This window comes from Myotis daubentonii, chromosome 3 (genome assembly GCF_963259705.1).
Source record: "Myotis daubentonii chromosome 3, mMyoDau2.1, whole genome shotgun sequence".
Taxonomy (NCBI): domain Eukaryota; kingdom Metazoa; phylum Chordata; class Mammalia; order Chiroptera; family Vespertilionidae; genus Myotis; species Myotis daubentonii.
This window is the reverse complement of record NC_081842.1, coordinates 86,638,621-86,664,757: the sequence shown is the minus strand read 5'-3', so window position 1 is coordinate 86,664,757 and position 26,137 is coordinate 86,638,621. Positions and strand designations below refer to the sequence as shown.

At 37.9% G+C, this 26,137-nt stretch overlaps 1 pseudogene; it reads left to right on the top strand.

The window, feature by feature from the left end:
• Window positions 1–652: 652 nt before the first annotated feature.
• Window positions 653–2,329, top strand: LOC132229653 (60 kDa heat shock protein, mitochondrial-like; annotated as a pseudogene).
• Window positions 2,330–26,137: the final 23,808 nt, after the last annotated feature.

The window sequence follows — 26,137 nt, the reverse complement described above, 5'->3', positions numbered from 1 at the left end:
TTACCATCCAACTGGAGGGAATAATGGTTGCTGAATGTGATTGACTGGGGCTTGGCCTATGGCTGTTAGGCATGTTATGTTTGTAGTGATTTGCCTACCCTCTTTACTCTTGGGAATAAATGCAAGAGAATCAAATTGTGACTATATGTTTCAAAGTAGGGTTTTGCCTTTCATGAAACTTATTTAGAAATCCAATTTCCAATTTTAGTATCTTCTACTGTTTTAGTAGCATATGACACTGAGAAATGGTATTAAATAAATACAAAATAGATTAGAGACTTACTAGTAAATGCATGGCTCAAAATCACAAAACTCCCAGATGAAAACATAGGCAGTAAAATCTCTGACATTTCTCTTAGCAATATTTTTGTAATGTATCTCCTTAGGCAAGGGAAATAAAAAATAAATAAACTAATGAGACTGCATCAAACTAAAAAGTTTTTGCACAGCAAAGGAAACCATCAACAAAACAAAAAGACTACCTACTAAATGGGAGAACGTATTTGCCAGTGATACATTCAATGAAGGGTTAATATCCAAAATAGATATTTTTAAAAACTCATATAACTCAACACCAAAAAAATGAACAATCCAATTTAAAAAGTGGGCATTTGCCCTCACTCACTGCCCGCACGCCTGCCACCCCGCAGAAATGCTTCGATTACACACCGTCTTTTGCAGGATTAGGCCCATGTCCAAGGCACTGACTCCTCATCTCACCTGGGCTTATGCCAAAGATGTAAAACTTGGTGCAGAGGGTTGAGCCTTAATACTTCAAGGTGTAGACCTTTTAGTCAATGCTGTAGCCATTACTATGGGGCCAAAGGGAAGAACAGTGATTATTGAACCGAGCTGGGAAAGTACCAAAGTAAGAAAAGAATGTGTAACCATTGCAAAGTCCATTGACTTAAAATATAAATATAAAAATATTGGTGCTAAGCTTGTTCCAGATGTTGCCAATAATACAAATGAAGAGGCTGGGGATGGCACCACCATTGCTACTTTGCTGGCACACTCCATTGCCAACGAAGGCTGTGAGAAGATTAGTAAAGGTGCTAATCCAGTGGAAATCAGGAGAGGTGTGATGTTGGCTGTTGATGCTGAAATTTCTGAACTTTAGACGCAGTCTAAACCTATGACAACCTCTGAAGAAATAGCTCAGGTTGCTACAATTCCTGCAAATGGAGACAAAGAAATTGGCAACATAATTTCCGAGACGATGGAAAAGGTTGAAAAGAAAGGCGTCATCACAGTAAAGGATGAAAAACACTGAGTGGTGAATTAGAAGTTATTGAAGGCATGAAGTTTGATCTACATTATATTTCTCCATACTTTATTAATACAGAAAAAGGTCAGAAATGTGAATTCCAAGATGTATACATTCTATTGAGTGGAAAAATTTCTCGTGTTCAGTCCATCATACCTGCTCTTGAGATAGCCAATGCTCACCGTAAGCCCCTGGTCATAATTGCTGAAGATGTTGATGGAGATGCTCTAAGGACACTTATTTTGAATGAGCTAAAAGTTGGTCTTCAGTTTGTAGCAGTCAGAGCTCCAGGTTTTGGTGACAATAGAAAGAACCAACTTGAAGACATGGCTATTGCTACTGATAGTGCAGTGTTTAGAGAAGAAGGATTGACTCTGAAGCTAGAAGATGTTCAGCCTCACGACTTAGGAAAAGGTGGAGAGGTCATTGTGACCAAAGATGATGCCATGCTCTTGAAAGGAAAAGGTGACAAGGCTCAAATTGAAAAACATATTCAAGAAATCATCAATCAGTTAGATATCACAACTAGTGAATATGAAAAGGAAAAACTAAGTGAACGCCTGGCCAAAGTCTCACATGGAGTAGATGTGCTGACGGTTGGTGGGACAAGTGATGTGGAAGTGAATGAAAAGAAGGACAGAGTCACAGACGCCCTCAATGCCACCCGAGCTGCTGTGGAGGAAGGCATTGTTCTGGGAGGGGTTTGTACCCTGCTTCGGTGGATTCCAGCTTTGGACTCATTAACTCCAACTAATGAAGATCAAAAAAATTGGTATGGAAATTATAAAGAAAGCATTAAAAATTGCTGCAATGACCATTGCTAAGAATGCAGGTGTTGAGGGATCCTTGATAGTTGAGAGAAAATTATGCAGAGTTCCTCAGAAATTGGTAATGATGCCATACTTGGAGAGTTTGTGAATATGATAAAAGGAATATGTAAAAAGAATCATTGATCCAACAGGAGAAGTTGTGGTCACAGAAATTCCTAAAGAGGAGAAGGACCCCGGGATGGGTGGGATGGGAGGAGGGGAGGGAGGCGGCATGTTTCTAGCCCTAGCATAGTGCTTTACCATCATTACTGAGAACCGTGAGAGGAAGCTCAGGGCAGTCTCCTCCCCTATAACTTCAGAGAAGTCAGTTGAAGGAAATTACTGAAGGAAAGGCTGGCTGATGTTCAAGAAAATCACTCTAACCATCAGTTACTGGTTTCAGTTGACAACATACAATGGTTTAATGCTGTCATTGTCCATGCCTACAGATAATTTAGTTTGTATTTTTGAATAAAAATACATCTGTACATTCCTTATAAGTGCAAGAGCCATGTACCAATATACTGCTTTCAACTTAAATCACTGAGACATTTCTACTACTATTCTGTTAAAATCAGGATTTTAGTGTTTGTCATCACCTGATGAGAAGTGAAGAAGCAGCCTTTCTGTGGAGAGTAAGAATAATTGTGTACAAAGTAGAGAAATATACAATTATGTGACCTTTATGTAATAAAAATTTGTTTGAAGTTTAAATAAGTAAGTAAAGAAATGAATAAATAAATAGTGGGCACAAGACCTGAATAGACACTCCTCCAAAGACCACATTCAGATGGCCAATAGATAAATGAAAAAAGATGGTCCACATCACTAATCAACAGAGAAATGAAAATGAAAACCACAATGAGTTACCACCACTCACCTATCAGAAAGACTACCATCAATAAGTCAACAAACAGGAAGTAGTGCTGAGGATGTGGAGAAAATGGAACCCTCACACCCTGTTGGTGGGAATGCAGACCAGTGAAGCCCCTATGAAAAACAGTATAAAGGTTCCTCAAAAAATTAAAAATGGAACTGTCTTATGATCCAGTGATTCAACTTCTGAGTATATATGAGAAGAAATCATACCATTTGCCATAGCATGAATGGAACTAGAAGTTATTTATTGTGCTAAGTGAAATAAATCAGGTAGAGAAAGGCCATATGATTTTACTTACATATGGAATCTAAAGAATAAAATACATGAACAAGCAAAGTAGAAAGAGACTTCTAGATGCAGAGAACAGACTGATAGCTGTTAGAGCACAGGGGGTTGGAGGAATGGGTGGAAAAGGTGAAGGGATTAAGAGGTACAAACTGGAAGTTAAGAAATAGGCATGGGCATGTAAAGGCACAGCACAGAGAAAATAGTCAATAATATTTTAATAGCTATGTAGGGTCCCAGGTGGGTACTTGAAATATTGGGGGTGATCACTTTGTAAAGTATATAGTCTAATCACTATATTGTATACATGAAACTAATACAAAATAATATTTCATGTCAATGATAACTGAAAAAAATAAAATATTTTTTAAAAAAGAGTTTCCAGAGAACCTGACTAGCAAGAGTTACTACTCATTTGAGTAAATCATACTGTATGTTTCTTTCTGAATTTGTCACTGCATGCACTCAAAATTTGCCACTGCATGCACTTTTTAATAGTTAAATAAATGGCTTGAAACCCCAGAAGAAGTTAAATCACATAGATCTTAAAAGACTATCTTGTAAATGATAGCAGGATTTTTTATTTTTTTGGTGAGCTTTGAAAATAAAAAATTATTTACCTGTAAAAAATAATTAAAATGAAACAGCCATATTCTGCTATACAGGTGTGGCACAGAGGAGTGTAGTGTAACTGAGGTAATGAAGTGAGAAAGGGGCAAGAAAGTTGAAAATGAGTGCAAGGGAGTAAATATAATGATTGACTAAGAAATGTAAGCTGGTAAAAATAGAAATTAGGATGAGAGGGGAGTAAAATAAAATAATAATGTGGAGATCAGATGAAGGGACTGAGGAAGAAAATTGATGAATTTAGAGAGAGAGAGAGAGAGAGAGAGAGAGAGAATGGCATTGGCATAGGGTGGCTAGGTTATGATCCCGTGTTAGGTATATCATTGCAACAACTTAGGTAATGGATATGTCTTGTATATGATATTCAAAGATAAGGGGCCGGAGAGTAGAGGGAGGCAGAATGGTCTAGATTCTAGAAACAGCAATTTGTATCAAAGACAATATTCACCTACTTTCTGGCATAGTGGTATGAGAAAGGACTGCTGAGGAAGCAGCGATCTCAAGGAAGATTTAAAGCTGTTAGATTAGGAAGTAAAGGGAACATGCAGTAAGTCAGGGGTCCTCAAACTGGGGGCAGAACCAGTGATGGGGGGAAATGAGGGTCCCCTGCCCAAGCCTGACACCTCTGTCAGAGGCATCAGGCCTGGGCAAGGGGCCAATCCTGCAATTGGAGGGTGATGGGGGTCAATGCCTGAGGGCTCCCAGTATGTGAGAGGGGGCAGGCTGGGCTGAGGGACACTCCCCCCCACACACACACCCAGTGCACGAATTTCATGCACCTGGCCCCTAGTCAAAATATAAATGCACTTACTGTCAGTTAAATTGGGGTTCCTACTCCTCGGCTGTCTGCAGAGCCAGATCAAGTTCCCATAGGGCCCTAGGCAGATTACCAGTTTAGGGCCCTCATGCGATAACACTGAGCACTGACCATTTGCATTAACACTGAGCACTTACAATTATCATTACCACTGAGCACTGACTATTTGCATTACCTCTGAGCACTGACAATTTGCATTATCACTGTGATGCAACCCCCCTAGAAACCACCCCAACCAACTAACCAACTTCAAAAAAAAGGCTCTCCTAACTTCAAAAAAAAAAAAGGCCCTATTAACTGCAAAATAAAATTAAAAAAAAATAGACCTCCTAACTTCAAAAAAAATAAAGCCTAACTTGTTCTTACTTCGGTCCTCAGGCAGCAGCAGGCTCTGCACAGGCAAGCTCGTGACTCCTCCGATCACACCCAAGACTGAGAGGAGGAGTCAAGAGACAGAGAGAAGGAGGGGAGTCGGAGAGTGTGGCACACATTCCACACATGCGCACTGCGGGCCTGGGAGAGTCAGCTGCTAAGCAACAGGCAGCGGTGGCAAAAACACCCGGCCGGCCGGATAAATGTTTTGGCAGGCCGCATGTGGCTCGCGGGCCATAGTTTGAGGACCCCTGCAGTAAGTAATGGGAACATTCAGAAAAAGCTTGAAAATGTGGGAATTTATTTTCTACAAATTTATTGTATGTACCAGAGGACTTTCAGAAGTTGGGAATGGCTAAGCGATAGAGAATTGCAAGTGTAGACTGTCTTCACTGACATTGAGTGTAGATGATGGGAATGACCTGGGAGTTTGTGCTTCCTCATTTGTATAATCAGGCTAGAGAAATGTTGATATTATTTCTGGTGGACTCAAGACAGAGTGGAGGCAAGGCCATAATTCTTGGAGAAAAATTAGATTAGTATAGTCAGTGGCCTCCTCTACCACCTTGTATTAGGAAAAGTAGAAACTAGAGAAGAGAAAATCTTACACCCTGTGGCTTTCCTTCACTCCTGTGGATGGAGGCTTGGAGGTCTGGAGAGGGGCCTTCTTACTCTTCCTTTTGACTCCTACAGATTGATTTTCCTCCCAAGTGACCTCAACACCACTGCCTGAGTACACCGTGGACTAGCTAAATGGTTCTTCCTCAACTCCAGTAACCAAGTGGTAGAGCCAGGATTTCTTCGAATTTCACTCATCTTCTATGACATAATTACAAGTTTTCCTACAATCTGTGTTATTTATTTTTTTCACTCTGAAATTTCTCATGCTGATGAAGTAACCCTATTATCTTTTTACTCACATAATGCCTGAAAAGATGACTGTCCAAATTCAATGACTATTCAAAAGCAAAACTCCAAACTGGCTAGGCATCTTTCTAAGACACACTACTGTCAAGGAGAATAACGGAACATATAAGGGTATCATTGTATAAGCCACTAACCTTGTTATCTCGGCTAAAAGAAGTATTATTGTGTAGCTATAAATGAATGGTAAGTGAAATTTAAAGATACAAAAAATAGCTTAAGCATGAGAATAGGTATCTACTCACATTTTTAAAATTCAATAACATTACCACCAGGACATTTGGGTAGAACATTGCAATTTACACCTTAATTTCACGTTTGATTCCTGCACAATACTGAATACCTGTTATTTTTACTGTTTTGCCAATAAGAAAAACGGATTTCAAAGAGGTTAAGGGCTTACAAGTGCACTGTGCTGAAACTCCAGCTTTCTGATTACATTGTATTTACCTTTTCAGAATAGTCAATATATTGAAAGAAGAAAGGAACTTAGGGTCTGAATCTTCTGACTCCCAGTCAGCAGTCCTTAACTAGAACTCTGTATGCAAAGGACAATTTGGAGCATTTGATATAATTGCTTTAGTACATAATATTTAAATTACTAGTTTTCTTTTTATTTGAGTGGGCCAGCTTTATAATAAGTGCACTTGTTCTCTCTCCCCCCCCCTCAGCTAATATATTTCCTGTATGATTATTTCATTTTGTTCTATTCTATTATTTTATTATTTTGATTTAAAATAGTAAGCAATAGGTGTGAATGGTAATAGACATATAGACTCTGTTTTTCAATGTCTCTAGAAATTCATTTTAAAACTCTCTGGAGTGGCTGATTTGGTTCACCACACTGAAATCATAGTGTTAGTTATACATGTCTCAGGGGGTGTATATAATTTAGAAAATGTTCACATGGAATTTGCATATAGACAGTATTTGGGTATTAAATATATTAATTACATTCCATGAATATATCCCCATTTCACTTTAATTGTGGCAAGAATATGGTTATTCCTGTGCTTATAAAATACAAACAGACTGGTCTCCATTTTTAAATTTTGCATTACTACAAATCATGGAGAAATATATTTAAATATGCACATCAATGCATTAGATAAAAAAGTAAAATAAAATTTTATGATAAAATGTCCTAGCTTTATCTTGATGTTAAGATTTCTAATATATAACCACTGTAACTTTGAGAATGTTGAGACCCCTATTAAATGTTAAGGTGACTACCAGGAAGTGCTTCATTGTAATAGCCAACAAAGAAAAGAAATACATTAAATAGGAGTGCCACATTATGGTATTTTTTCTCCATAAAACCATACAACTAATTCACTTTCACTTAAATAATGGGTAAGTTATTCATGAATAGGGACTTGAAAGGCTCCAACCTGAATATTTGAGAAATAATTTAATAAGTAAACCACAGTTTAATCATCTACATGATTAGATTATTTTGGAAGGTGTTCCCTTCCAAAAGGTAAGACATATATGCAAGGTATACCACACCCTAATGTTATTAATTTTGTTTCAAATTCAATGGGGGTTCATAGTTCCATTCCAATATTTTTTGGAAAGTGAAAATGCAGGATTTATACTTTCTTAATATTCCAGTTCCATAGAATTATTAGGAATCAGAAGCATTACAATTCAACCTGCTAGAAGAATCTTAGAATCTACCAGCCTATCCATTTGGATGCATTGTTCATATAGAAAAAAATAATAATCTCTTCTTATTCTGGAACACTGTCATTTTCCAGTACTTTCTGACTTCTTTTCCCACCACATAAAATCTAATACAATCTAATTCCTCCTGGGACAATGAGTTTACAATATATATGCGACCATCCACAAGAAGGCACATGATGTCTACAATTTAGCAACAAGCCAAAGATGATAATAAAATAATTAATTCTATCAATATAAATGCTAATAGAAAGGAAAATTGGATCTATGCCTGGTGTCACATTTTCTCTGATAGGAAATTAGAGAAGATAAATTAAATCTGACAAATCTTAGCCTTCATAGGCTAAGATCAAAATTGTAGAGTACACAATGAATGGCAGAATGCTTCTTCACTGTAGTGTGCTTTTGTTAAGCCAGAATGAATAGTGTCTGCCTGGCCAACAAAGTGATCCACTATGCCCCAGAGCAGCAATTTTCAACCTTTTTCATTTCATAGCACACATAAACTAATTACTAAAATTCTTCAACACACCAAAAAAAACATTTTTTGCCAATCTGACACGTACACACACACACACACACACACACACACACACACACACACACAGCATTTGATTCATTCACACTGGACAGTTGTTGTGTTGGCTGTTGTTATTTTTTTTCATTTGACAATTTAAAAGAAAAGAGGTCAGTACTCCTGACTAAATAGTCAGGTATTGCATGTTTTAAAAATTATTGTAGCATACTGTTGAAAACCGCTGTCCCAGAGGAATCCTTAAAAAATATAGTACAAAATAAAGGCCATAATGTGAGCAAAAATCAAGCTGAAAAGCCCACACGAATCATCTTGGGTATTACAACACTACTAATGAAGCTGCAGTCTGAAAGATAATAGAATTGAACTCATTAACAATGCCTTGAACTAATATTTGGAGAGAGAGCATTTATTACCTACTAGTCCTTACATAGCTCAATATTTACAGCAACATATTAAATAGGGATCTAACTTGATTTGTGAGCATTTTTTAAAACCACTTGGTATAAATTACTTCATTTGGGGGAAAACAAATATAAATAAACTGGAGGCTCATTGCACAAAGATTTGTGCAAGAATAGGCCTTCCTTCCCCTGGCTGCCAGCACTGGCTTCCCTCTGGCATCCCGGACCCGGGCCTTTGCTCTGGCTGTTGCCTCCCGCCTTCGCTCTGGGCTGGAGCCGCCTCCCACCTGCTCCGGCCAGCTCTGTGGCCGCCACCCAGAGGCCGGCCCTCCGCTGGCGGCCGGGGCTTGCGGGAGGCTTGGCTTCCTTCTTCACTGGGGTGATGAAGGAAGCCAAGTGCCCCGCCCGCTCTGGCGGCTCTGTGGCTCCGGCCAGCACCTCCATCTCTGTAGCTATGGGCACTGCCATTGTTGTCATAGAGTGAAGGTTAATTTGCATATCACCCTGTTATTAGTATAGATTGGAGAGCATATAAGACTTTAAGGACAAAGATCATGCAACTGATGAAATACTAGTAACTATATTTAAAATGTTTCACTTTTGAAAGAACTTGAAAGTATATCCAAAGTCAGCTTTGGAAATTGTTCCATTAAACTTTACCCATATAAATGAACAAAAAGTCTATAAGAGATATAGGGATATATTTTAGCTTTTGCTATATAGTTTGATTATTGTTAGTGAAATTTAAACTTATTTTAGTAAAACCAATGAAAATTTTTTTCTATTATTTTATACTTAAACAATAAATGACTTATGTGTTTTGGAAATAACAATGGCATAATAAGTATTACCAGGTTCAGTTGTGCTGGGGTCCAACCCCAGCAGGTCCAGGGGTCCCCAAAGGTGTGGACAGAGTCGGCGAAGAAGGAATGACACGGAGACAGCGTTCAGTTGATCAGCAGCCTATCCAGGATCTCTAGCCAGGATCTCCAGCCAAGTTCTGGTCTGGATCTCCAGAGAGGTTCTGCTTAGGATCTCCAGCCAGGTTCTGTCACCAGGTTCTAGTCAGGTTCACTTGCCATGTTTTATAGTCAGGTTCAGTCCAGGATCTTTTGCCATGTTCTCTCCAGTGAAGTTCTTCTGTCTCTAGGTTCTGTGTAGGCTCTGTCTTCTGAATTCTGTCTGTTGTTGTCTTGTTGCATCTGTATTTATACCAGTTGATTCAATCCTATCAATCTCTATTACAAAGGTTAGGGCATTTCTTATCTCCATTCCCGGGAGTAAAGATTATGTAGCTTAAGCATGATTGTTCGTAGTTAAAGTGATTAATTACCCGCCTGGCACTTAGTTAGAGGGTTTTATTCCCTCCCTAACTTCAGGGGAAAATCCCTACCTGGGGAAACAACCTTTCTCAGAGAGGAGACCTTGGTTAAAACACATAGTGCCAAGAAGGTGAGCAAACATATTAAGAACAGTATGCCATATATGCCAGGTCCTTTGAAACAGCAAGGATGGACCGGCTCCCGGCACAGTTGGTTACTTTTAGTTTAGTTTACTTGCTTATTTGTATATAGGGCATAATTGAATTAATTAGGAACCTATCTTCTCTATTTTGATTTGGCGATATCTATTTTCATTGCCTCCTTCCTTAGCTCTGCTCATCTTACATAGGCACACATGCATATAAGATTGAGAATCTATGTAAATGTCCAACAAGAAGCTCATCAACTTTGAAAAGACACCATTTTCAATGACGAGGTGATGGCACTCTAATGTTTTGTTTCACAGACATGCAATAGGTAGTGCTCTCTCCACTTCCTATAGTTCTTTCCTGTGGAAATTGTCCTGTAATAAATTTGTGCATAAATTTTATTCTCATTTTATTCAAACTACAGTTTTAACTAAGTGATTAAATCAAGTGATAAGATTTTCTTTATCTGAAATTGCATTTCAATACCCATTTTCTATAATAAAATTTTGTCAGATATATTAAATTTTAAAGATCCTAATGCTATAAAGGAGAAGTACATTTTTGTAACCCTTACAGTAAGGATTGTATTTCTTCAACTTCTATGTATTTCTCATGAAGAAAATTAACGTGTGTGCTTTTTAAAAAACAATATGATTCATACTATAAGGATATTAAAAGGAATTAACTATAATAATAAAATGTATTATGCTTCCTTAAAATTGTCATTAAATCATATTAAGCTAATCCATACACATTTCAAACATATCATTTTCTCCTAGCCATTTAATATCTAAGACAAATGATAACCTGTATTCATATCAACAAACAAAACAAATATAGGGTGTCCCCAAAACATTTTAACAGCTGATAATTCACTTATTTTTCACTCCTTTTCAGGCTTAACTGATTTGAAGTAATGGGTGAAGCCTAACTAAGCTTTGAACAAAGAAAGTTTATCCTAAAGTGCCACTAGACTTTTCTTTATGGTGATACATAAAAGAAAGTTTACACTACAAAACCACAATAGTTGACAAATTGAGGGCACACAAATACCGAACAAAGTGATTCTTGATGTTTGTGATTCCACTGCTTCATGTTATTAGCAGTGTCTGGACCAGAGCAGTCATCTCTTTGAAAATAGGCATTAACAAAAAAATAATTATTCCTTTCTGTAGATTCTTTTAAATATTTAAAATGAACTGTATGTTAATAAACACTGCCTTTACAATCATTCAAAGTACATGCACATTTTTTGGGGGGACATCCTTTGTATGAATACATAGCTTTATGTAAAAGATAACACAAAAATTTAATAGCTGTGTTTAAGAGCATTACATCTCTGTGTGTATTATGTATTAGTGCTGAGTTCTTGTGTGTATTGTGTCTATGTATATATCTATATGTAAATTAAGAATTTTATCAATGAGTAGTTATAAAATTTAGACTACAGAGTAAAATTAGCATATCTGAAATTTACAGAAAGTCTTAGTTAAAGAACTGGAAAATGAAGCCAGTTACATACTCTTTCATTAGTTGTCTTTTAAAATTCTAATAATCTTAGAATTGGTGTAGTGTTAGGAAGAAGATTAAGGAAAATGATAACCTTGGAGAAATGTATTGCCTTGCCCATCCCACTCCTACTACTCTACCCTGAGAGGAGCTGAGTGACTCTAGACCTGGATCCTACCCAACAGTCTCCTATGGCAAATGTCACTGAAGTGCTCTGAGAAGGATAGCTTTGTCATTTTTGCATTGCCTAAGAGGATGTGTTCATCTATGATGAGAAGTGTATAGAAGTCTCAATTCTTTCACATAGATCATCAAAAGAAATATTAATTTCTCCTATAAATAGATCACTTTGTTATAGTTCATTTAGTATATTCCATTACTTCTTAAAATTTTTCTTCGATTATATTTCAGACTCTTTAGGTGGCCTCTCATAGCCAGAGAAATTAGAAACAGAAACTATAACCAAACATTGAAGAATATGCTGGTCCATATCACACACACACACACACACACACACACACACACACATCTTTCTTTTAACTTCTTCTAGGAAATGTGCATGTAGAGTTCCTCTGTCATAGGTCACATCTAACTACATTGGTAAATAATGAAATGATTAGAATAAAAGGCGGTAACATCTTTTTAAAATAAAAAAAACCTGAAATTTCTACTCTAATCACATATTGGTTTATTTTGCCAGAGTAAATTTCCATTTATACTTATCTCACCATGTGATTGAAGGAAGGGAAACACTATCACTATCTGCTAAGGTTGCTGAATTGATTAATACAAAGTAACTAAAGCATTTTGAAAACATGGTATACCTTATGAATGCAAATGAGCAACCAAAATATTAATAACTAGAGGCCCAGTGCACAAAAATTTGTGCACTGGGGGGGGGGTGTCCCTCAGCCCAACCTGTGCCCATTCACAGTCCAGGACCCCTTGGGGGATGTCCACTTGTCAACTTAGGCCCACTCCCTGAGGGATCAGGCCTAAGATTGCAGTCAGACATCCTTCTGGCAGCCAGGGAGCCCTCGGGGGATGTCCGGCTAAAGGCTTAGGCCCCCAAGGGATTGGGTCTAAACCGTTAGTTGGACATTCTTAGTGCTGCCACAAAGGTGGGAGAGGCTCCTGCCACCACCTCTGTGCTGGCCAGCCATGAGCCAGCTTCTGGCTGAGTGGCACTCCCGATATGGAAGTGCACTGACCACCAGGGGGCAGCTCCTGCATTGAGTGCCTGCCCCCTGGTGGCCAGTGTGCATCATAGCAACCGGTCATTCTGCTATTCAGTCAATTTGCATATTAGCCTTTTATTATTATTATATAGGATGTCCCTATTTCCCCCCTTTTGCCCCCACTACCCAGCTCTTGCCCCCCACTTCTCTCTGGCCATCACCATACTGTTGTCTGTGTTCATGGGTTGTGCATATATTTTCTTTAGCTAATCCCTTCTTTAAATTCACTTCTTTAAATTTTTATTTTCAGATAAGTGCTTATAACTGCATTATTATATATTTTCTATTATATCATTTAGAATTAAGATATTTTTTAATTGAACCCTTGTAAATTTTAGCGCAATTTAATAAATTATGCTAGAAGCAATTAGGAGATTTTTCATATAATGCATACACATTTCAATTAATAGTTTATTAATTTTTAATTTTTTAATATTTTAATTTGAAATAATATACATGTAAAAAAAACTATAAAATACTACAGCATATTATATGTACCCTTCACCCAATTTCTTAGGTGTTAATAATTTAAACATAACCATTATACAACTAACAAAATTTGGAATATATTTTTCTTATAATCTCTTTAATGTTACTTAATCCATTTACTTTGTTTTTGTTAATCTTCACCCAAGGATATTTTTCCATTGAATTTTAGAGAGAGTGAAGGGAAAGGGAGAGACACATTGATTGGTTGCCTCCTGCACATGCTCTCACAGGGACTGGGGATCAAGCCTGCAACTGAGGTACACGCCCTTGACTGGAATCGAACCTGGGACCCTTCAGTCCAAGGGCTAATGCTCTATCCACTGAAAAAAACAGGCTGCAGCTTAATTCATTTACTTTTAATCTATATGTGTCTTTATACTTAAAGTGGCTTTTGTTTTTGATTCACCCTCATAATCTGTCTTTTATTTGGTGCATTTATGCTGCTGACTTTCCGAGTGCTTACTGATAGAGTTACTGCCATATCAGGTGGCTTCTGGGGCTACTGGGGCCGGCCTTCAGCCAGGGATCAGAACCAATCATGGGTGGCAGGCACGGGGCTTCTGGGGGCCTGGATGGTGGCTTTCACTGGTGGCTCACACTGTCCCGCCCTGCCTGCAGTATGCAAATTAGCCCCCATCTTTGTTGACAGTTAATTTGCATATCACGATGATTAGCCAATGGGAGGCGTAGCGAAGGTACAGTCAATTACCATGTTTGTCTATTATTAGATAGATAATAAAACTGTTATAAACAGGTTTATCCTTACTTTCAATAAATAAAATTGCCAGAAATTCCATATATTGCACAAGCAGAAGAAAGTTTAAGAATATTTATGGTTGGCAAAAAATTTAATGATTGCTGAACTATACTATAGTGGTTATCCTTTGATGGTGCCTAAGAAACTTCGTAGATATTCCCAGGATAATTTCTAGTTGACTAAGTATTTGTTGGTTTGTACACAGGAAACACATGCCTCATTTTCTTTTTTGTTTTTTTAATTAAATTTATTGGGGTGGCATTGGTTGACATGATCATACAAGTTTCAGGTGTGGGTTTCTATGTTACAAGATCTGTTTATTGCACATGTGCCCACCACCCAAAGTCAAATCTTCTCCTGTCACCATATATTAATACCCTTTGCTCCTCTCACCCCCTTCCCTCTGGCAACCGCTACACTGCTGTTTGTGTTGACAAATTTTAGTTTTATGTCCCACATATGGTTTTCAATATTGGGACAGAAAAATCTCTGAAAGAAAAAGCAGAATCCTCAGTGGAAAGCAGAGAGAGTCTCCAGACCTCCATGAAGGCATGTGAAAGGAGAGGGGAAAGGAAGGAGGACTGGACAGGTGGCACACTATAGATCCAGTTTATAAGGGAAAAGAGAGGTCAGGGTGTTCTTACACTGGCCATTTCTTAAGTAACTTTAATTAAAAATAATATGCATTATGGAATATCTTGGTTCAGCCTGTCTTCGGCCCCACAGCTTGCATCAAGATCATTGTCTTGGATCGGCCTGGAGAAGCATGACCTCAGAGCAAACAGTGATGGGCTCAGGGAGGTGGCAACTGGGCCTTCAGGTTGCCAAGGACCCTGCAGCAGCTTCTCCTGAATGAAGTCTAAGTACATACTCACAAAGAATAACCCGAACCCTACTTCAAGGTTAGATCTGAGGCTAATCTGTGTGTGAAATTCCTCTGTGGCTGTTATTAATGCAGGAGTACACTCGTGATTTCAATTTTCCATCAGACCAAAGGAAAGAGTGATAGTTCATGTGTGTAGTGAAGTTTCTCCCTCTCTCCTCCCAGCCATCAACAAAGAATATACAGAGTTTAAATTGCCACTGACAGGTAACTATCAACCATGAACAGAACCAGCATCAGGATAAAGCCCATACTATATGGTGGCAGATCCAAACCATGACATAGATGGAGCCTGCTGCCTCTGAGCTTCAAATTATGTGTAGTCAGAGTCTGGAATTACTTGGTCCTCTACATCAGGAAGCAACCTACAGAATTTAATTTGTAATGCTTTGCTAATATACTAGTAGGTGTGTGCTTTCACCTATATAAGGTAATAGCATCTGAATATCCAGAGCAATCTATTCAGTGAAAGCTCAATAAAACTCATTCAGTATGGCATTTTTCTCTTTCAACTATGGGTGAAAGGGGCCACATGCTAACTTGACTAGCTCAGGGAAGGCCTGCCTGGCAGTTCTGCAAACTTGTGGGGAAGCTCGGGACTTGGTTGGAATGTCTGTAAGGGGATTCTCTGAAAGGCCGCAGGGCCTCTGAGGGGGCCTTACCTAAAGTGGCTGCCCCTGCCTTGACTTTTCCAAACAAGTTCCATCCCTGGGGTGTTTTGCTAAAATATCTATGTTTAGTCTTTAAAGACCTGACCTTGTAGAAGCATATACTTTCTCAAGGCTACTTGCCCTGCTGATTGTATCTAGAGATTAATTTTAGTTCAAGCTGTTATGACAATGAAAGCCAAAGGAGGCAGGCAAACAGGGCTACTTGGTGGCGACAACCAAGTAGTGCCTTAGCACTCCCTTCCACAGAAACATGTGTTAGAGTAACCATCCATCCATAGTTCAGGGTCTGCCGGTCAGCCTCTGCACAAACTCAAAGACCTAAAGTAATCACAAAGGATGTTCTGAAATTAAAACTTTAACTAAAAGCAGTTATGGCAGGTAGTCATATCCGAGACCAGTATCTTCCCTGACAAGGTCAATCTTTACCTTAACTGGGCCTATTGTCTTTTTGCATCTATGATAACGTTTCTTTGAAATGTCAGGGTAACTTGTAGCTTCCCTTTTTTCTGGGCTCCTCAGGGCACAACCAAATGCCCTAGGCACCAGGACAGATACCACAAATTCCTCTATTGTTATTGTTACATTATTATTATTATTATTATTATTATTATTATTATTATGTTAATTGTTGATTATTAACTCCCCTGCACCCACCTAAGTAAAAGAAGTATGTGTCTATCATTACACTTTTTATCCAATCCCAGAGGTGTCCCCGCTTCGCTTTCTCCCACCTCTCTAATCTATCACTAATGGGTTTCATGTAACCCACTTACTTCTCCTTTGATTGTAATGTACAAAACAAGGTGCAAGGATGCCATTCTCCAGAGCACTATCCCAATATGTTGAGATTCTGCTTGCCAGCAATTGTCGACAGTTTGGCTCAAATAAACACAAAAATTCTTTACAGGTTTGAATTTTCTTTATGTTAAAACAACAAATGAACTTCAAACAGCTGTTTGTCCCTATATGGATCCAGGAGGCAAATAGCAATGAAATACTTTAAGAACAATGTTTACAAAGAAATCAGATCTGGTAAGCTCTTCTAATCATCCCTGCAAATATTGGCATATTTTGACATTGTAGTTTTAATAAATGCAAGAATCTGCTATGGTTGATTATCTGCTTTACATTTGAAAAGTTTATTGATCACTTGACTTGAATTAACGATGCAAGTTTCTTAATTGGACAATCAGGAACAGGAATCTGAATGTATGTTTAAAAAGAAGAGCTTCTCTTTTATTGACTTCCTCATAGACACTAATGAGATTATCATTTAGGGTAATTTTGCTTCTTCTACTGATTAAAATATTATGATTGTACAATATTGACTTTCCTTGATAATAAAATGCAATTGAATTATTAAAACTCATTTTAATGACTTTGGATTTGTTGTGTAGTTTATTGCAGACAGTCTTGATTATTTTAGGGAACTATATTTTTTTTTAATCACTAAAAGCTTTATTTTCTCCATAGGGTGGTCTGAGACACGTTGGCTTTATTTGTAAAGTCATGTCATTTAAACTTAAACTATAAAAGACACTAAATTCAAAGCATCAGGCCTTCTCTAAAAAGGGCATTTCTTAAAAATTCCTGAAAACTATGATTGATTAACTCCAAGGTCTTGATGACTAGGAAAAAAACACACACACATATAGTCTAAGGAAATTAGAAACCATAGTATTGAAGACAATAGAATTTTTATGTCCTTAGAATTTTTACTTCGTTTTTTTCCTCTTTGTCATTCACTGTTTTTACCATCTATAACACTCTTGACTGCATATGCATTTTTCAAAAGCATCCACATGTCTCATTTCATTTGTATTCCAATTTGAGGGAGGTGTTATTTCCAAAGATCTTATAAACAAAAGTATAAAATATCAGGTAATTTGATATTTGCTTTAAGTCAGTTAGTTGATGAGAGACCTAGAATCAGAACGTACAGCTCTTTTCCTCCCTAGATTGCTCCATGGTCCATTTCAGGCTCTTTTCATCAGTCTACAAATTGATTAAAAGTTGCTAGTGTGCTGACCTATATATGCATAACATATGTAAATATTGATATCATACACTTATTAACAAATATTGTTATTATTATTATTTCCAGTTGTTTTACTTCAACCCGTTTTAATGTCTATTTATTTGTTCAGATTATTCATAATCAGCATTTACTTTCAGATGTGGTTTGAAATTAGATAGAAATTAGATTTTCATATAATTTCTTTTAAGAAGAGCTACCAAAGCTAAATAAAAGGCTTTCTCCAAGTGATAATTTTTTTCACTTTGTTTTTGTTTCAGTACAACTCTATATTCACCATCTGGTAGAGAGGGGGAATAATGAGAATTTGGCCAAAATTCTGGTATCCTAGTGTCCAGCACATGTTCCCACAGCATAGAGCAGACATAAAATTAGTTCATTACTTATATTCTTTGTGCTTCCTATAAAGTTGAAGAAGCTGGGGAGGAGGGCCTCTGGACTATTTTAATTGCTTTCTAGTCACTACTTTACTGGGTCATAGTTATGCTTATTAAACACAGTTAATTGAATCACAGAAATCATTTTATGGCACTCATCATGGGGTCACTCATCCACTCACCACACTAAGTTATTTCCAGAAGCAAATAGGTGGGTTAAAAACATTCCTAAAATGTAGAAGAAGCAATCTCTGAATCCAGGATCCAAAGCCATTGTAAATAGTTGGTTACCACAAATGGGATGCAAAGTAGCCACAAATAAAATAGCGGTATAATTAAACCCCAATTTCATAATGCTTTAATAAGACTTCAGATGACCTAGATGTTGCATATCTAAGTGACAACACAATAACTGAAGAATTGTTACCTTTAACAGAAAATCATTTTCTTTGCTTTCATTAAAAAGCCAAAGTCCTCTTATTGTTGAAAAATCATATTATAATATGGTTTATTATATCTACTTGAATATGTTAGAGCTCCATTTCATTTTTTTTATTAAACAAATATTTATTGAGTTCCTACTCTATTCAAATATTGCTTGGGATCAATCACTGAATAAAACAAAGATTCCTTCTCCCTTCATGTTATATCATGCAAACTAACAAATTCATATTTGATATATCTAATAAAGCATATGCTGACAAAAAGTGGTACACAGGCCATCACCTTGCCTTTGTTAGAAAAGCCCTCGTGTATAATAAATAGACAGTTTCTAGATATTGTAAAGTAGCAGAGATAATGGGTGGTGGCATAAAATTTCTTTCAGAGAAATCAGAAGGATTGCATACGTATGGTGTATTGAGAATTTCAGGACTTTAAAATCCCTGGATATGTAGGCCTTTTTGACAGGACTTCCTGAATAGCAGAATTATTCATTTGTATTGCAAAGTTTTTTCCACATGTGAAGACCTAACCATTCCAGCCCATGTGAGGAAAACTATTTGTTCAGAGTTCCTCAGACCTGGAAGTTTACTCACCTGCAAGGCTTGCTGACTACTAGCACATCCATTTGAAAGACAGAAGTCAGACCCAAGAAATCTGCCCTCACTCATGAATGCTATATCCTTTCTGATTGATAATGCCTATGAGTAGAACTAGGAATGTCTTTCTAATATCCTCAAACCTAGTTCCATTCTTCTTGACCCAGTGCATAAGACATAGAGTTAGTCCATCCTCCAATTCTAATGTTTTAAGGAAGATGCGTATGTTATTTCTTCTCTAAACTAACTTTCCAATTTCTTTGATGTATTTTCATTTTATGTCTGGACTTGAGCTGCCCTCTTAGTCAATATGCTCAAAGTGTAATTATTTTTCATATTAGAAATCATCTATCTCTAAACTAACTACTCCTCTATATCTTTTATGCGTCTTGTTTCATTTGCCTATAATAGTGTTTGAAGAATTGGGTTCTGTTTAATTAGAAATAAAAATGTTTAAAAGGAACATTCAAATGAGGTGCATGCTTATAACTTCTTGAATAATGATAGAAGCCTTATTATTAATAATAATTGTTGGGGTAAAGTAAAGAGATAGTCCCACAAATAAATGAACAAAACCATAAGAAAAACAAATAGTAAATTTTAATATAACTGCCACAAGAAAAAAAGCTCACCAAATTGGATTCTTTCTCCCATTATATTCTGATCTACCTTTATAATTTTCCAATATCAAATGCAAAATGATATTGAAATGATTCTTCACAAGTTTTTTTTTAATATATATTTTATTGATTTTTTACAGAGAGGAAGGGAGAGAGAGATAGAGAGTTAGAAACATTGATGAGAGAGAAACATCGATCAGCTGCCTCCTGCACACCTCCCACTGGGGATGTGCCTGCAACCCAGGTACATGCCCTTGACTGGAATCGAACCTGGGACCTTTCAGTCCGCAGGCCGATGCTCTATGCACTGAGCCAAGCCGGTTTCGGCTCTTCACAAGTTTTTAAGATAATGAGTTGGGGTTGAATATCAGTTCAAAGGGAACCTTCACTATTTCCATTGAGGCAATCTTGCTGATCAGAAACATTTGGTGCAAATAGTAATCAAGCTTCAAAATTATGCAAAACATTCCCTGTTTCTCAAGACTTTCACTGAATTATTTAAAACTCACTGGTGGAAACAAGCACCAGCTGTGGTGTGAAGGGGGTAGGGATTTCTAAAGAGGCACAAAGGCTTAGCACGCTCCGTGAGTATAATTCACAGAATTGCGCGCCCTTTTTCTGGCTGGACTCCGGTGAAATCACACTGGAACCTAACTGTGAAATACACATCATTTACCCAAAGAGAAATTTTCTGTATTCAATTAAAAAGTGTTTTGTCACAGCGTTTTTCCATCTGTTTAAAACTTTCAAGCAATATTACATAATTCTAGTTCATTTGGATGGGTTATGTATTGAAATGACATTAACTGCATAATGTATTACTGACTGAAATGGATACCCGTGGCACAATCCCAAATGGCACCAAAGCAAGAATTACCATCATTCCCAAATGATTGTCACTTCATGGATAGTAGTTTATGATCATTTGGTCAATAAAATTATATAAAGAGGAAAGCAAAAATAAACAGTTAAGGAGCTATTCCACAACTAGGTATTACTTTTGGTTATACTAAAAAGATAGTGGAGACAGCAGAGACTTCGCTGTCTTGGCCCAGCTCTGTCATATAGCAATATGTAACAAAATTCCCTAAGTCAACAACTGCAGCTATTGTGATGTTCCTGCCTTTGATTCTATCAAAACCCCCAAGGAAGAATGAAAAGGAGCAACAGAAATGGGAATACATATTAACCTGTTTGTTATACTTATATTACTTTATTGACCTCAGATCTAAAGAATCACCTATCAATTATGCTTTAAAGAGGGCAGTAATAGTCTAACATTTTTAATCTTTCTTCCCCTCACATCACTGCCTTTTTTTTTACTAAAAGTAGGGACTAGTTCTGTGATTCATGTATTTCTCTTGAGTTAGGAGATAGTTAACTTTAATTCAATGTACATATATCAAACTTGTATGATGAATGCTTGGGACTTGGGGATACCCAGAAGAATAGAAACGGTCCCTGTCCAAAAGGAATTTAGACTCTTACCAGTTAATATGTGCACTTTGCTGATCTAGACACCCGAAGCTATTGGCCTTCAAAGAATGCTTATATTGCTCATTAATTTTGTGATAATAAACAAACATTTTAAAATTAAGCTTCTGAGTAATATATATTGAAACAGATAAATAATATATCTTTTTTGTTGACATGTTAGAAAATTTATTCCTCTGTGAATAGGTATAAATCTGTCCAAAGAGGTGATGAATGTTTTCAGACCTCTTTGTATATGAGGGACCATGAGAGGAAAAAATACTCAGGCTTGGGATATTACTCAATTAATTTGAAGATATTGTTTTTCCTTTCCTGAGTATGTCTTGCCAAATCAAGTCCCTGCTTTGTGCCTTCTCTCCCTCAATGAAGACAAGGAAAATAAGAACTTGAAAAAAATACTGAAAAAGGAAATCATTATTGGAAAAAGAGTAGGCACCTTGGATATCTTAAATGGAAAAAATGGCAGGAAGATCTGGTAGCAAAGAGAGCTTGGGAAAGAATTAGTAGTAAGAATTAGTAGATACAAGTTCAATGATAATTAGCTCTATTCTCAAAACCATCAGTTAAATAAACACTTGGGATGCCTTTTTTCTCTTTCATGCAACAAAAGGAAATGACTCTATTATATGTTGTTTTCCAGAGCATGTGTTCAGTCACATATGAGAATTTTGCTTGAAATAATATGGCCTTATTGAAAACATGAGCAGGAAACAAGAAGTGTTTATGTCTCAGATGAGGATTGTCATGAACGTTTTGCACAATTTCACTGTACAATGTATCTGCTCTAAGTGTATGTGACATTATAAACTGCCTGTGGGAAAGCATAAAACCAAAGAGAAATTAAAGTAATTTCTAACTAGAGGGAAAGCCTAAGCATTCACTCATTTTATTTTAGAATTATGAATAAAATTCTGTTGCTTTCTATATAAATACAAAATTGTCCAAAGCAAGAGGGATCTAAGTATTTTTATTTTCTAAGCATTATACATTTGCTGTGTTCTTTTCAACTTTTTAAAAATAAAGCATAACCTTATTGTGGTCAAAATTGTAGAAAAATACTTGTATTTATAGAGTATACTAAAATTTTCATATGTAAAGTATCGATGTCTTAGTTTTACTGATAAGAACTGAAGAGATTAAATGATTGGCCCAAGGACCCATAACTAGAGACTGGCAATTTCAGGACCCAACTCAGGGCTCCTAACTCTATGCTCAGTACTCCATTCTTTGCAGGCTTCATCCCTTCATGCAGGGCAAAGTACCATATTGCTTGAATAATCTAAACCTTGGCCAACTGAAACATGCTCCTAGAAGAGTAAACCTACCCCTTTATTGAGTTCCTGCATGGGTGGGGTCTGGCCGGCCCATTCCAATTGGGGCTGATTGGGCCAGGCTGGCTGGGGGAGGGGCTGCAGGTGGTAGGCCAGCCAGCCCCACCTCAGATTGGGGTGGGTGGGGCCGGCCTGGGGGAGGGGCCATGGGCCATTGGCTGGCCGGCCCCACCCCCTGGTCAAACTCCCGGTTGAACTCCCTTTCGAACTCCTGGCCGAGGGGACAATTTGCATATTAGTCTTTTATTATATAGGATTTCACACATTTTCTGTTAATTATTTAAGAAGAGGCCTGGTGCATGAAATTTGTGCACTCAGGGGGGTCCCTCAGCCCAGGCTGGGAGCCCTTGGGGGATGTCCAACTGATGGCTTATATAATAAAATCTCAGGGGAGCTGGCCTAAGCCAGTAGTAGGACATCCTTAGAGCTGCCGCAAAGGTGGGAGAGACTCCCGCCACCACCGCTGCTCTCGCCAGCCGTGAGGCTAGCTTCTGGCTGAGCGGCACTCCCCCTGTGGGAGCGCACTGACCACCAGGGGGCAGCTCCTGCGTTGAGCATCTACCCCCTGGTGGTCAGTGCGCATCATAGCGACCCGTTGTTCCACCGTTTGATCAATTTGCATATTATATAGGGTGTCAGAAGAGACCTGGCAAAGTAACTATCTGATTACACAAATTACATTTTCCCTAAGGAGACAGGCACCATTGGAAGAGAGCTAGATTTAAATCCTAAAGGTCACGCATAAGCTTAGACAAATATATACAAAACAGTAAACCCCTCTCTATTTCTTTTATGCTCCATAAATTCCCACTCATTTAGTCCCCTTGGGTTTTGTTTTTCACCCTCTCTATGTATTTGATCCTTGTTTTATTCCCAGAGTCCTATTTTGCTGTTTTTAATCTGTTTCTAAAAATACATTGTAACTTCATATAATAGTGTACTGCATTTTTTTATTCCTATTAAACTCTTTTCTCCAATCATTAATTCAATAAATATTTGTAATATAGCAAAATATGTGCCATGCCCTGGGGACAAAAATATTGATGTCATCTTTTAAAGATGTTTTTCCCAAGGTACTTCCTCTAAACTGAAGAGAAGCATAAATGCAAGTTGTTATGCAACTTGTTAATAGACACTGCAGAGAAAGCTTCCAAAATACAGTAAATACAAGAACTTTGTGAGAGGAGGGATGTGCATCATGTTTGGAGAGTTAGCATTTGTATATTAAACTTAAAGGAAGAACCTGAGATTAGTATTACTGGCATTCCAGAGGCAGTTGGCACAATATGTGAAGTCGTAGAATCTGAAATAGCATTATGATTTTTGAAGAATGGCTGGACTATAGGTACATTTTTGAAAGTGGCAAAAGATAAAATTCACAAGACATGTAAGAACCAATTGCAAGGAACACTTTATAGCACATTAAGAATCAGGTCCTGCCTTAGCTGGTTTGGTTCAGTGGATAGAGTGTCGGCCTGTGGACTGAAGGGTTCTGGGTTCAATTCCAGTCAAAGGCACAGTCCTGGGTTGCAGGCCCAATCCCCAGTGGGGGACGTGCAGGAGACAGCCAATCAATGATTCTCTCTCATCATTGATGTTTCTCTCCCCCCTCTCTCTGTCTCTTTGAAGTCAATAAAAATATATTTAAAAAAATTTAAAAAAATCAGATCCTTTACTCAAAGATTTTTAAAAAGGAGAATAATGTAATAAGCTATAAGGAATGGTTTTGACAGTGTAGAGGGTGGATTAGAGGAGGAAAAAATAAGAATCAGGGGAAAAGAATTAGGAAGTAGTTACACACATCCAATTATGCCATGCTGAAAATCTTAACTATGGCAAAAGTTAAAAGTAAACAGTAGAGAAAAGTGCTAAAACAAATCAGAATATAGGTTTGTAGGTTTGTTGATTCTAAGAAAATGATAGGCTCAAAGACAAAGTCACAGGCTATATGAAATTTATAATTCAGTAGGATTATCAAAGTGAATGACTGTCACTTTGACTGACATTACAGAGGTACAGGATAAAATGTGATGAAGCTGTTCTGAAGTGGGGGATGTCACATGTCATCTAGGATAATATATATAATACATATATAATACATATATATTATCCTAGTGACTGTTATGACCAAATGGCCGGAATGACTGGAATGACCAGATCGACCAGAACGACAGGCCAACCTGTTGCTATGACGCACACTGACCACCAGAGGGTAGACGCTCAATGCAAGATCTGCCCCCTGTGGTCAGTGCACTCTCACTGTGGGACCACCGCTCAGTCAGAAGCCGGGCTCACAGCTGGCGAGCACAGCTGCAGTGGAGGGAGCCTCTCCCGCCTCCGTGGCAATGCTACTGAGCAGTGGTGGTGGCAGCAGGCGCAGCAGGGCTGGGATGAGCTGCAGCAGAGTTGCGTCCAGCCTCATCGGGGCCTCCTCCCCGGTCACCTGCCACTTCAGGACTGCTACTTCCCTCAGGGGGATGTCGAACTGCCGGGTTTTGGCCTGATGCCTGGGGATCGGACTGAACCCTGGCAGCCAGACATCCCCTGAGGCGTTCCGGATTGTGAGAGGGTGAAGGCCAGGCTGAGGGGCCCCACCCATGCACGAATCCATGCACGGGGCTTCTAGTGTGTGATAGAGAAGGTGAAGCTTGCAGATGGTAAAACAACTGTGAGTCAGAAATTCTTGGTTTCTGGAGAAAAATGTTCCAGTGGAGAAAGAATACCTTCTCTTGTGGAATTCTCAGACATAAAGGAAATCTGCCATCTCATCGTTGTCTAAAAAGGCACCTATGGCCATAACACATTAGCTAATGCCTTAGAGCTAAGGGTGCCATCAGATAAACTGCCAAGAGTTAGGACTGATTGCTGAGTTCTCTTTAGAAGGAAGATGCATGTTTGCACCTTCCCTCACACAGAAGCCACAGAACATACATCATTCATTTAAGAATAAGGCTGAACATAGAAATAAGCATGACACTTCAGCAGATGATTTAACTCAGGAATCTTACCAGCCCCCGCTCCCCCAACCAGAAGTAGTCTCGCAAGAGTCACTAAGAGAAAAATCTGTAAAATATCTTAAAGCATTTCAAGAGGGAGCTGCCAGGGTAGAACTAAAAATGAGATTGCTGGGATAATCATGTCAAGAGGTAGACTCCTGCAGAGATCCCACTGAGGCAAAAGCAAAACAGATGTGTTTCTCAGATTGGAGAATGGCAGCAAAAGAATGAAACATTGAATTTGTACATTTATTTTTTAAAAATAAGCTTCCCAATGGGTTTTTGCTCAGGGACTTCTGAGTAAAGTAAGAGAACTTGTTAGAAAGAAAAATGGCATTGTATTTTAAGGACTTAGGAAAAAATAATTAATTAAATAAAATTAGTTTAAAACCAAACACTTTAGAAGTTACTTTGGCATCATTTAGTCTACCAAAATGGAGGGAAGAAATGTTAATAGGACCCATATGACTAAAGAATAACTTAAATGGGACAGGCTAGAAAGATATTATGTATTAAATAGTTACTATGGCCTAAACACATTGCTAGATGTTTTACATATGTTTTCTCATTCAGTCTTCATAAAAGTCTCATGAAATAGGAATTATTCTCCCTTTTACAAA